Consider the following 14,152-nt stretch of genomic DNA (forward strand, 5'->3'; position numbering starts at 1 on the left):
TTTTTCTGCATGTGTTTTTATAATATCTTATGAAACCAGTTGGATGCAAGACCTTGAGATTGCCTTGTTGCAATTTTTAAATAGGCTTTGTGGGTTTTGAAGTGAGGAAACATTTTTATATCTCTAGATAAATGAGATCCTGTACTTGAAAGTCAACTTGTATCTTGTTTCCATAGAGTAGGAACCATGGAAGATGAGAGACACAGACTTTTGTGATTTTGCAGACAAAAGTTTAAAAAAAATAACATATTGACATTTTGGCTGGATTAAAATATTTGAAGAATTTTGTGAGAAAAGTAAGGTTGAGTCTGCTTATTCAGAAGGAGGAATTAGGGCTAGCATGTGGAGATAAAAGAAGCAGTTGGTTTGCAAGTGATGAAGAATTTCCAATAATTAAAAGTAGGCAGAGACCTTATGCTCATTATTCCTGAAATATATGATTTCTCTGTCTTGTGTCAGAGTTTGTACCAAAGAGACTTGAAGAAAACTCCTGCTCATATGATTATGTTAATAGCATCAGGAACACTAGAGATAAGGAAGGGCGTCTTAGGAATGAGAGAGGGTCCCAGCACAATCAGGGAACTCTAGGTTCGTGGTGCACTTTGAACACCATGAAGATTTATTTAGATGCTCTGATAGTGATGTGTGGAGTTCGGGGAGCAGATTCTCCCCATGGGTTCTTGTCCTATGAATTCTGAAGAATAAACTCACAGACTAAAAGGCTTCTTTAGTAGAAATGTGGAAGTTTATTGGAAGTATATACAAACTCTCTCTGGGGAAGGGTCCCCAAAGCGGACCCTCTAGGGAGGGTCCCTCAAATTGGAAAACCCTGGTCTCTCTCACTCTCTAAAGTGGGGGGAAAACATCTAAATCCAATTCTGAGTCTCTTTATTTCTGGTTTATATATGCTGGTAGCTCTTTGTCTGAACATGACTCTTTCTAATTGGACCCTTCCTTAATTTATGACCCCTGTTTTTTCTTTATTGGTCGTTCTGCTGTAGAGTATCAGTTTCAAAGGTTAAAGTCCACCTAGTGCCCTCCTCTTTTTCTCCCTGTTATCTTGCAACATTCCTCTATCCTCTGTGAATATATGCCTTCCTCTTATAACATTTCTCTATCCTCTGTAAAAGTAAAATAAGCATTCTGGTGGCTATAGGCCCTCACCTATGCATTCCTCTCCCATGGACCCCTTTTTTCCCCTGTCTGTCTCTAAAATTCTCTAAAATTCAAGCTGCCTGTCTTGTCTCTAAAATTCTTTTCAATAGTGTGACTTAAGAAAACTGGTTGATTGCAGCAACATTTGCCAAATTTAATATTCAATCTAGACAGGACATGTTTCATTGCATTTGCTTGGAAGGCTAATGGGTGTATCTGTAATTATGCTAAAGTGGAAGCACAAAATGGTACATTAAAGACAAAAATGTTAATTGAGGCATTTATCATCATCATATCATCATCATCATCATCATCAGGCCTTAAATGTGTTTTTTTCTTTCATACCTGACTACACAAGAAAGAGTAAAATGAAATGAAAACCAGAGTATTTTGGGGATAGATGTCTCTGATTATTTCATTTCAAATTTGACTTAAGGAATGTCCTAGAAGTCATAGTCAAGATTCTCTGAGATCAGAAAGGAAACTTTTGTTTGGAGATTTTAACTGGGGAGACAGATAGATCCTCTTCTACCTGAGGTGATCATATCAAATTAAATACTTTATTTTATGAGAGAAGCAGATGGAGTGGTGACAGCAGAAGAGGCAGTGAGCCAACCAGATCAGCTGAAACAGTGTATCAGATGTCTCAGCCAACTTGTCCTCAGATCACATATGTCAACGGGCATCTCCATCGTTTTATCTGTTGGGCTCACCACTACTTCTGGCAAATTAAACCAAATGTTTTCACTCTCTCAGTGTATTCATTTTGAACCAATATAACAATTGGCAAAGATAACTGGGATAGATTCCACAGGGTCCCATTATAGAAGTATCATTAAATGAAAATAATTAAATACGTTCAGTAGCATGTTATTTTACTCACTTACTTGACTGCTGATATATTAGAAACTGAGTGCTAAAGTAATTGTAAACATATTTCATATGAAATGGTTTATTTGGAGCCATGAACTAACTAAGTCAATTTAAAAAGTTTATTTCAAATATGTATTTTCTTTGCACAGGGCCCATTTGTCATATTGCACTGTGATTCTGTAAAAGAGAAGTAATGAATATTTTGAATCTCAAGGACCATTATACATGGTTTATTTCTTTCTGCCTAAAGGTCTAAAGTGCGTATGTTAAAGTGTGAGTTGTAATAATGCCAATAAATTAAAATTGCCTACAATACTAATATTTAAAACAAATCAAAATATTATAGCAAGAAGGAAAATAAATGAGAGGCTATTATTAGAAAACAAGTGATCATATGTATATATATGTATATATATATATACACACACTATACATATATAATATTCACACATAGTACATTTATGTAATGGGAGCTTCATTAAATTTAAGTGTTCAATAAGTGATGATATTGATGTCAAAGATCTTAAAAATTATTGTTACTTCATTACTGTTTCAGATAAGAAATTGAATTTAATACTTGTCTAGGAACAGGCAGGTGAGAAAAATTGAAGAGGGGAATTGTAATTAGGCTTATTAAGAAGAAAATGCTAATTAGAATTATATGCCACATAATGATGTTTAGGTTAACAATGAACCTCATTTAGATATTGGTCCCATAAGATTATAATGGAGCTGAATTTCCTATAAGAAATTGAAGGATATAAAGAGAATAATTATTTTTCCTCTGATGGGAGCAGTATATGTGGGGCTCGGAAAAAGATCTCCATTACTTACAGCACCTCAATTTTGAGTGTGCAGATTACATTCCAAACAGTTAGCTACAGACCTGTTTCAGCACAGAAGAGCCTGCCCCCTGTGCTTCATATTCAGAGGGTGCTACAGCCCTCACAGATCTAGCCTGATGGTCTTCAAAGAACAATATGTAAATTCCTTCTTGAGGCTGCAAGGTTCTGTACAAGGACACAAATATTAAGTACCACTGCCATTTTATTAAAAGCTTTCTTTAGTAGTATGGAGCCAGTTTGATCCTGCATGTTGAAAATATTTTTCTGGTTGTAATTATGTAAAGCACAGGTCAGTTTTGTTTCTTCCATCAATTCAATGCCAGAGGCAGCCCTTTGTGCCATATAGGGTCAATGGAACAAAAAAACAAATTACCAAAGTTAAAATATTGAGTCCTCAGTTCTATACCATCTCCATGTTACATGCTCTCTATTTAAAGAATACCACCAAGTTCCTTAATCTGACCACTGCTCCAACATGCAGTAGTCAAAATCACATTGCCATAACAGCCCCTTATGTTCCTTTATTTCTTCTTCTTGATTTTTATTGCTACTAGTTCTCAGGCCACCTTTTATTCCCTCCTGACAGTCACTGTTATGGTAACCATGCTTTACCCAGCCAGTGTCTCCTTGATATTTCCAATCACCAGCCCACCTCCCTGTTCATGGAGCAGCATTGACAGTTAGGATGCCCTATTTCGGATCCTGTCAGAAGGAAGCAAGAGGAGAGCTTGTGGGACAGTGTTTAGAAAGTCTACCGTGGTGCACAGTATTATCCTAGATCTTTATATTCACTCTCTGACTCACCCAGAGCAATTGCCAATCCTGCATGCTTTATTCATGGTAAATGCCCTAAAAAGATAGGATTTTTTATTTTTAATACAATATTTTAGTGTACCTTCTCTATGTTTAGATATGTCTAGGTTCACAAATACTTACCATTGTAGAATTGCCTACAGTATTTAGTGCAGACATATACTGTACAGGTTTGTGGCTAGGTGTGTAGTAGTCTATGCCATCTCAGTTTGTGTAGGTGCTCCCTATGATGATCCCACATTGACAAAATCACCTAACAATTCATTTCAAAGAGCATATTCCTGTCATTAAATAATGCATGACTCTACCCATGATGCTTAGACCAGAACATAATTCTTATGATGCTGATCTCTGTCAGTTTTTCACTGTTTTGTACCATGTAAATTTTAAGGGCACCCTACAGATTAAATGTATTAAAAGATTAAATATGAATTGTCTCACCAGACATCATAAGTTTCCTCTAGTTGTATTAAACATATTATGTAACCTTGAATTTCCCCAATCATGGACTAGAGGGTCAGATTCGAATATGTGCTAGATTTAAATCTGTGATTAAGACTTCTCTATGCTTGCTTCATTTTCATGATCTCGATCTTTAGGTTTTATTACACCAATATTTTTCAGGATGGCATTCAGTCCAAACCTAAAAATTCTGACACTTATTCCAGGGATGCTTTTTCTTCCTGTGTTTTTTTTTTACAGCTTTATGGGGACAAGAGTGTAACATCAGAAAGAGGAGAACAAGGAGAATAAGTGAACAGTAGTAGGAGAAAAAAGGCCGATAAGGATGATATGAGCAATACCATCTTATCCCTAAGTCCGTGGTCGGCAAACTGCGGCTCGCGAGCCACATGCAGCTCTTTGGCCCCTTGAGTGTGGCTCTTTCACAAAATACCATGGCCTGGGCGAGTCTATTTTGAAGAATTGGCGTTAGAAGAAGTTTAAGTTTAAAAAATTTGGCTCTCAAAAGAAATTTCAGTCGTTGTACTGTTGATATTTGGCTCTGTTGACTAATGAGATGCCATAGGTGGACATCTGCTTAGACAATGGTTTGATGATTTATCTCAGTGTCTGCATTAGAAGTATAAATGACAACTACCACTATCACCTAAAAAGAAAATATTATAGTAAGCAAAATAAGCCAGTCAGAGAAAGACAAGTATCACATGATCTCACGCATGTTTGGAAAATAATGAACAAAATAAACTGACGAACAAAATTGATGCAGAGGCATGGAAGCATGGAACAGACTGACAAATCTCAGGGGAAAGAGGGAGGGGAGCAGGAAGAGGATAATCAAAGAACTTGTATACATATATACATAACCCATGGGCACAAATAATAGTACAGTGAAGGCGTGTGGTGGGAGCAGAAGCAGGGTGGAGGGGTTTAATGGGGGGAATAAAGGGAATAGCTGTAATACTTTCTGCAATAAAGATCAAATATATATATTTATTGCCATGCTTTTTATGTCAATATTTGCTAGACTTGAGCAGCCCTACTCATATTCACTCAAAAGAACTGCTTAGTATCTCTCTCTAAAGTCAATGAACCCATATTGTTAAAACAGAAAAATAACTGGAGGAAATAAACTTAAAAATATAAATTGTTAACCTATTTATCTCTGAAGGATCAAAGTATCTGTTATTGTTATTCTTTTATAATATTTTCTAAGTGATCTGCAATGACCTGTTGTTATTATTATTAAACTACTAAAGGCCTGGTGCACGAGATTCGTGCAGTGGAGGGGGGTGTCCCTCAGCCCGGCCTGCACCCTCTTGCAGTCCAGAACCCCTCAGGGGATGTCCTCCTGCTGGCTTAGGCCCAATCACCTGCAGTCAGACATCCCTCTCGCAGTTCGGGACTCTCGCAGTCTGGAACCCCTATCTCCTTATCGCCCGCCTTCAGTGGTGGGTGGGAAAGGCTACTGCCACCACTGCTGCACTCACCAGCCATGAGCCTGGCTTCTGGCTAAGTGGCGCTCCCCCTGTGGGAGCACACTGACCACCAGGGGGAAGCTCCTGCATTGAGCCTCTGCCCCTGATGGTCAGTGCACGTCATAGCGACCGGTCATTCCACCATTTGGTCGATTTGCATATTACTCTTTTATTATATAGGATTAGTAATATAATTCAGAGTTTCCTGCTACCCAAAAGTAGGACATTCCGATGAAATCTTTCATGAGCTGAAGTAGCATAAAGCAAAGAAACAATTACCTTAGTACATATCCTGTTAATGAATGCACAAATAAATCTGGAAAAAGGACAGATGCTCACAGACACAGTTCAAAGCTATGGCAGCTTGCTTCTGAAATGCTGAGTGTAGTTCCCAAGAAAGGAGCTTGGCGGTGCCATTCTCTCTGCTCTGGGTGCATGCTGTCCCTAAAACAGCTTGCTGCAAAACAAATGCTCAACACTATTTTTGCTTTTTGACTTTTTTGTAAAAGCAAAAAAATTCTCTTTGGATTTCTTTCAGTTAGTGAATACATGTACTAATATAAGTCTTTAGTAAAGGTGGAGTGGCATAATGTGAACTTTCAAAAAGCAGGGCACACCTGTACTATAATATTTCTAGGAGCTAAGTTAAAACAGAAGAGAGAAATAAAACAAAAACCTGTTAGATCTTTATATGGTCAAGTGATAGCCATTATCAAATAGTTTATTTTATGCTAGTGCCTTTGCCTTGGCTGGTGTGGCTCAGTTGGTCCTGTGTCATCCCTTACAGCAAAAAGTTGTTGGTTCGAGTCCTGGCTGCAGGCATGCAGATTGTTCTAAACTTAATCAAGTGGTAGCCCCAACACCACCTTTTGTGATGCATGAGGTATCTTAGTTGTCAGAGCTCAACAGAACCTCTGGCACTTGATATTTCAGTCCCTTAACTGTTAAAAAGTTTTTCTTTTCTATTCTTTTTTTTTTTTCTTTTCTTTTCTTTTTCTCAGGTTCCAACAGTCAGTAGTAACAAGAACAATTGACTTTATAGATGACATTTTCTGTCCACAGTAACTATCCTTCTTATCTCAGGGCTTTATTAGCCTTTTTGATTTCTGTAATAATATGGTCCACCAGAAACTTGATCTGTTATTCATTCAAAATATATTCCACATTGTCAATGACACTCATTGGATCTGTTAAGCAACTACTCTAAATGAACCATCCAAAAAGAAACTGCCTGATGGTAAGATGTAAATGACATGAAAATTAAGGGACCTATCACATTTATGAATGTTTTAGATATTCGTTCATATGAGGCAGGACAGGGTATCCCCTTTAAGACAAAGATACAAGTGTATCTCATACCACTAAGAAAGAAACACAGAGCTTGGTGAGCCTCTTTTAAATGTCACAGGAAACACCTAGGCCATTAAGGTATATTACTCAAAACAATCAATGGGTGACTTCAAAGTGCTTATTTTGCAGCTCCAGAGTGTGGTTAAAGCTACCCTTCTGTATGAGCTATCTGACACAGCTGATAAAATGGTAGTATAACACTAGTATAGTGGCTAAAGGGTCTAGGAAGGTTCAGTAAGATTTTATAGCATAGGTCTTGCCTTCTACAACAGAGGACTAGTCATAATTTGAAAGGCATCTTTTGGTGTTCTAGTCACCCTAGAAGAGACCAAGAGGCTGTTGACTAGGATTCCACAGGACTTTATTATTATATGAGCCACCCATCATTATATGACTGTTGTCATATCAATGGGTCAATGGGATATGTAGGCTGAGGAGCAATCTAGCATATGACTGAACTGGAACATTCAGGATCAACCAAAGCAGGTTCAGAGGGCATCCTATATAATAAAAGCCTAATATGCTATGTGTCCAGTCATCTGGTTGTTCGTTTAACCAATCAAAGTGTAATATGCTAATGATATGCTAAGGCCACTCAACCGCTTGTTATGACAGAGATGGAAATTATTCCAACAAAGATGGGGGTGGGGCTGGAGGAACAGCAGCTATCAGAGGGTCAGAGGAGGGGACCATTATCCTGCCCTGCCCCATATTCTTTTAAATATCTTAATATTTATTTAGTTGGCCTATGTGAAAACAAGCAGAAATCTTATGATTGTTTCTGACCTTCCATGTAAGCTTATTCATCTTGCTTACTGAAACTTTATAGTCATTCATTAGTTTAACTCCATTTCCCCACCCCTCCAGCCCCTGGCAACCACTGTTCCACTCTTTGATTCTATATTGTCAGGATTAATTATAATATTTAGTTAATGAATAAGATAGTTATAATTTGTATATATTTATGTCTACCTGTTTATAATCCATTTTCTGTTTTTCTACCATCTGCTGTTTGTTTCACTGTTTTTTTTTTATCAATTTCCTTTGGGCCTTTTTTTTTTTTTTTTTTTAGATATTTTTACATCTCTGTTTTATTTACCTGTTGGTGTTTTTTCTGTACCTGTTTGTATTAGTTTTATGTTTGCTCCAGGTATTACAATATGCTTAACTAAGTCCTACAGTCCAGTTAGAGTTAATATATCACTTAAATATAGACAGTTTATAATCTATTTAGTAACCTTCTGACTTTTCCTCTGCTAAAATAGTCATGTGCTTTTTTAAAAAAAACACACGTTTTTATTGATTTTTTTTAGACAAATAGGAAGGGAGAGGGATAGAGAAATAGAAACATTGATGAGCAGGAAGCCTTGATCAGCTGCCTCCTGCACACCCACACTGGGGAGCGTGCCCATAACCTGGGCATGTACCCTGACCAGGAATTGAACCTGCAACCTCTTGGTTCATGGGTCAATGCTCAACCACTGAGTCACACTGGCCAGGCTCATGAGCATTTTTCAAATATCACAAGACAGTATTATAAATATGCTTAAAATTCATATTTTACAGAAGTTAAGAATATCAGTTTTATGTTTACTTGGATATTTATTATCAGGGAAATATTCTCACATTTCTATGCCTTGTGAGCAGTGCAACAGATTGGACTGGTTTTCCAGACTACCATTTCAGGATTGTTTGCATAGAGAAAAGCCTTGAGTGGTTAACACACACACACACACACAACACACACACACACACACACACACAAATATATATTAAAATTAATGTTGAGATAAGAGAATATTGATATTCTATAGATTTCTTCTTATTGAGTAGCTATTAAGAAATACACAGAACATATTTATGTCATTTTGTTGATTGAACCATTTGTGAATATTATTTAATTCAAATACAGGTAAATTACATTCCTATAACAAACACTTCAAAGTTTAATGAGCTTTAAATATATTCAAATATCTTGAGTTTCTTTTAGTATCTCAGCCAAAAAAGTAATGGTAAAATTTTAACTTAACCATATATCATTTAATTTTTATCCCAAATCTTTTAATAATGTCAATGAATTCCTAGGAATCCCTACATTTCTAGCAGTTTCTGAAGACCACATTTATCAAGTAAAGGACATCAGACTTTTCTGTTGCCATCTATGGCAAGCAGTGGGCTGAAGCTGATAGAAGTTAGTAGTCCTATTTCTGTGAGCTTCTTGCAGCGTGTTCTCAGTGTTGGATACTTATAGTGCTGACATTTCCAAAGAACAGATGGTGCAGAGGAAGTCCTCAGACGTCACCAGAGGGCGGTTTTCAAGTCTTTGTCACAGGTTTAGAGAGCTAGAACTCGAAAGAGATAAAACTTTTTCACTAAGCCTTCTATTTGCAACTCGAAATTAGTTAACTTCCAATACACTTAAATAACAAAGATTACACCCAAATTAGTATAATAGTTACACCTTATTACACCTTATGTTTTCTCTGATTTGGGAAAAATACTGGATCTTTAAATCTTTGCATCCACATTGGAGATATTTTGTAGAGGAAGGTTTACATTTTCTACCATGGAAAGATATTGCTGTAACTGCCTATCTTAAAGCTTGGTACTATAATACTTTTTACTGTTGGTATTAATGTATCTGTTATGCTTTATTATAATTACTAGAGGCTCAGTGAACAAAAATTTGTACACTCATGGAGTGGGGGGTGCCTCAGCCCAACCTGCGCCCTCTCACAGTATGGGAGTCCTCAGGAAATGTCCAACTGATGGCCTTAGGCCCTCTCCTGAAGCAGGCCTAAGCTGCAGTCTGGCCTCCCTCTGTGGGAGGCAACTGGGTGGGCCAATCAGGGGAGAGCACCAGTTGCGAGCAGCAGTCCCAGCCCCGTCCCATCGCCCCTCAGCTGCAGCTGGTCTCCACCGCCCCCTCTCTCCCCATCGCCGTCCCTTCTCTCTGTCCACTGGCATGGGCCTTAGCTGGCCAGGCACCGCCTGCTCACTGGCCCCACCCTTCACTGACTGGTCATTCCGCTGTTCAGTCGATTTGCATATTATGCTTTTATTATATAGGATTGATAATGCATTTTTATCAGAATTAAGAATTTTCAGTTTTGTATAGACCACTCTGCATAATTTATTGTAGGAATATGGATGGTGCAAAATACATGTTCACTGAATGTTTTATGAATGAATATTTGATCAATTATGAAACTAAAATTGTTATATGTTAAAGAGAAAAAGAAAGTGTTTTTTTTTTATTTTAAACTAAAAAAAACACACACCAAACTAAACAAACAAAAAACAAATCTAGAAAGCAGAAGAATAGTTGAAATGTTCTGTTTCTGTTATCATGTGGTTAGTCTCTCATTAATTAAAGAAAATTACAAACTTAGATTATAATTAAATGAAAGAACATGTCCAGATAATAGAAAATATTTTATATCATCTTATATAGTTTCATATAAAACACATATTTCTATTTTTAAAAGCTGCACATATCTTTAATAAATTTCATTTCCAAATCAATACTTTTAAAGATAAATAAACAGAGTTAACAGACAACTTTTTCAGTATTTTCACAGTAGCATTTATTTTCCCTCATACATTTGGGGATAACTTTCCACATATTTGTAAGATGCATATCACTTAAAGAAGTATATATACTATAAATTATCTATAAAAGAATAATAAATCACAGGTTAATTTTTAATGTAACCAGGAGAAAATATTCTAAATCATTAATAATAACTTTAAAATTAATGAACCATTTATTTTATATATTAGTGTTAAAATAATGTAGAACTGTATTGTTCTGATAATTATTTCTCCACTAATAAATAATAGTCAAACTAATAAAAAATATATTAACTCTACTTTTTCACTCTTTAATTATTAAAAGATAATGACAGATGCATAACAACTATAGTTTAAATCATACAGTAAATGAAAGAATCATTATGTGAAGTTCAACCTTTCAGATATAATCATATTTGACATTTTGATGAGCATTATTCTAGATATACATTCACTAAATGTATATATTTTCATAATATGCTTTTGCATATGCAGTTTTTTTTTTAACTAGGATACTGTTATGAAGGTTTGTCTCTCTATATGTATCCTATCTAATAAAAGAGAAACATGCAAATTGACCGTACCTTCGCTACACCCACAAGCCATGTCCACCAGCCAATCAGGGTGAGTACGCAAATTAACCCAACCAAGATGGTGGTTAATTTGCATATCCAGGTGCAGAGCGAAGACTGAAGACAACGTAGAAAGAAGCCAAGCACTGCAGAAGGGAGCAAAGCTGCAGAGAAGCAAGCAAGCGGGGCTGGGGAGAAGGGAGGGAAGCAGGTGGGGCGGGGGAGAAGGGAGGGAAGCAGGCGGGGTGGGGGAGAAGGGAGGGAAGCAGGCGGGGTGGCAGAGACCTCAGCAGGAAGCCCTATTGCAGGAATCTTCCTGCAACGGGCCTCTAGTATATTTATAAATACATAAACAAATATTTTAAATATTATCTAATCATGTTCTAGTATTTATTAACTGACGGAGTGGTTTGTATACATTATAATTTATATCACCAGTATTCTCTTGTTGAGTATTTAAGATGTCTTCAAATTTTAGTACTATAATAAAACTAGAGACCCAGTGCATGAAAATTCATGCACTGGAGGGGAGTCCCTCAGCCCAGCTTGCCTCCTCTCACAGTCTGGGAGCCCACAGGGGGAAGAGGCAATGCAGTGATCAGGGGAAGGCGAAGCCCCCATCACATCTCTGTTGCTGCCACTGTCGGCAGCACAAGCCTTGGCTGGCCCTGGTTACTTGAGCCTCGGGTTACCATCTGAGGTTTGCCTGTACCTTGGGCCATTGCTGGGTGGCTGGGCAGCTGCCATCTGAGGCTTGTCTGCACCTTGGGCCGGCCCTGGGCAGCTGGGGGGATGAGGGGACTGGGGGACTCTGGAGGCAGGTGCAGGGCAAGACCGGACAGGCCCGGCCTTGCTGCGCACCTGCTGCCCTGGCAGGGTTGAGGGGACTGGACGCCACCATCTTGTGGCTGTAGGCACTGCCATCTTTGAGGGTATGGCGGTCAATTAGCATATTCCCTCCTTGTTGGCTATGGGCGCTGCCATCTTTGCAACAGCATGAGGGTCAATTAGGATATTCCCTCTTTATTAGATAGGATATTTGGAGAAATTATTTTCTCATAAATATTTTTTTATATCTGTAGGACAAATCCTTAGAAGAATAATTGTTGGATCAAATGTAGTAGATATTTTATATTTGAGAATTAAAACTAACATCCAGAAATTTTGCATAAAACCATGTTCTAACAACAGTAGTGAGATTCTGCTGGCTATTGATTTTCATTCTGAAAGCAAAATATACCAATTTACTAAAGCTTTACTTTTGCCATTTAGTAAATTTTTCTTCCAGCATAGATTTTGGATGTCCCTTGCATTATTTATTCTAATATAATTTATATTATTGTTGTCTATTTTAAAATATATTTCCAGTTGTGTATTATTATTGTAGAAAACATATGTTTTAATTACCATTAATTGTCATTTACCTAATATTTTAATTTTTAGCTCAGGGCTTTCAAGTAAAAAAATCTCATTTGCAGACAATTATAACTATGTATTTTCTTCTTTCTATTTTAGTATGCATACTTATTTGATTCACTGTTTAATTGCACTGGCTAGACCTGGGAAAATAATGTTAAAAGTCCAAATATCTATTTGTTCTCTATTTTTTCTTATAAAATTTTGAATTTTTAAAATTTATTTTAGGACATAAATTATTCACTTATTTGTAATGTTCTTTGCCCTAAAGAAAATTATCTTCTGAAATTCAGAATTCTTGAGTCAGAAATCATTAAATAATATTTGATACAAGAATATAGTATGGTCAATAGGCTAACATTTTAAGATAATACCATATTGATGTATTAAAAATAGTATAAATAGAAATCTTGCAAGGAAAGAAGGGAGAGAACATCCTTTCATTAAAATAATGTCTCATCACATTTGCTATTATTAGGGAAGATTGAGCCTGATGGACTAAATTGTACTTTGCTTTCTGACTATACTTGTAAGAGCTATTAGACCTTTCTGTAACAGAACTCATGCTTATAAATTAGATATATTTAAATATATCTAATTTGCTATGTTTCAGACAAAATGGTAAAGCATGTTGAAAATATGCATAATGAGATGGGTGAGTTATACAAGGCTTAGATAGGACCATGAGATTAAAAGTTATCAATAAACCACTAAATAGTTTGTAAATTCTCTCTTGGTGTAAGAAAGGTTAATAAACCCAAATTTAAAAGTACTAAAAGGGACAATCTAAGTAATTACTTTGTGAAACTTACTTCAATCCTAGGTAATGGTCTAGAAAATATAATAAGGTAATTGATCTTTTGAAAGAAGGAACTGATGAATTGAATGAAAAGTTGTCAGCACATATTTCTGAGACACAATTGCAAACTAACGAAATAAATCAGTTTTAATAAAGTGAATGGTAAAGTTGACAAAGACAATGTGCCATGTGTGAAGTAACAAGGTTAATCGCATATACATGATGTTCTATTGCCTGCTTCTTTTAAACAAACAATGCATCATGAGCATCATTCAAAATGGCTTACTATCAGTGAAATTATGAGAAAGTATCTTACTTGCCATATACTAATTCCATCATAAGTTTCCTTGCCTGTATTTTTTTTCCTTTGGATAGTTTCATTTATATATTTTCTTATTTTATCAGCTTTCTGAAAGTCTTAACCCCTGATCTATGTATTTCACAGCACTGTTAATAAAACTCCCTTTTGCCACATATATTACTTTTACAAAATACAAGGTACTGTGCATTTTATTACCCCTTTATAAAGGAAATAGTTATTTTTTTCCCCTTTCTGTCTATATACATGACTTCTGTCAGAATTTACTGCTACCTGTAAAGAGTTTTGCTTAACTGATGGGATGGGTAGGTTGTGATTCACTCCACCTCTTTTAGTTTACATTAGGACAAGCCTTTGTATAACAAACAAATAAGCAAACAGAAATGCCTAATTATAAATTTTAAGTAGCATAATTATTCAAATTATAAGTACTTAAAGGAAAATATGAAGATAGTGCCATTGAATTATAAGTGAACAGTTATATTTCAAAATTTCAATCC

The sequence above is a fragment of the Eptesicus fuscus genome, chromosome 8 (assembly GCF_027574615.1).
Source record: "Eptesicus fuscus isolate TK198812 chromosome 8, DD_ASM_mEF_20220401, whole genome shotgun sequence".
Taxonomy (NCBI): Eukaryota; Metazoa; Chordata; class Mammalia; order Chiroptera; family Vespertilionidae; genus Eptesicus; species Eptesicus fuscus.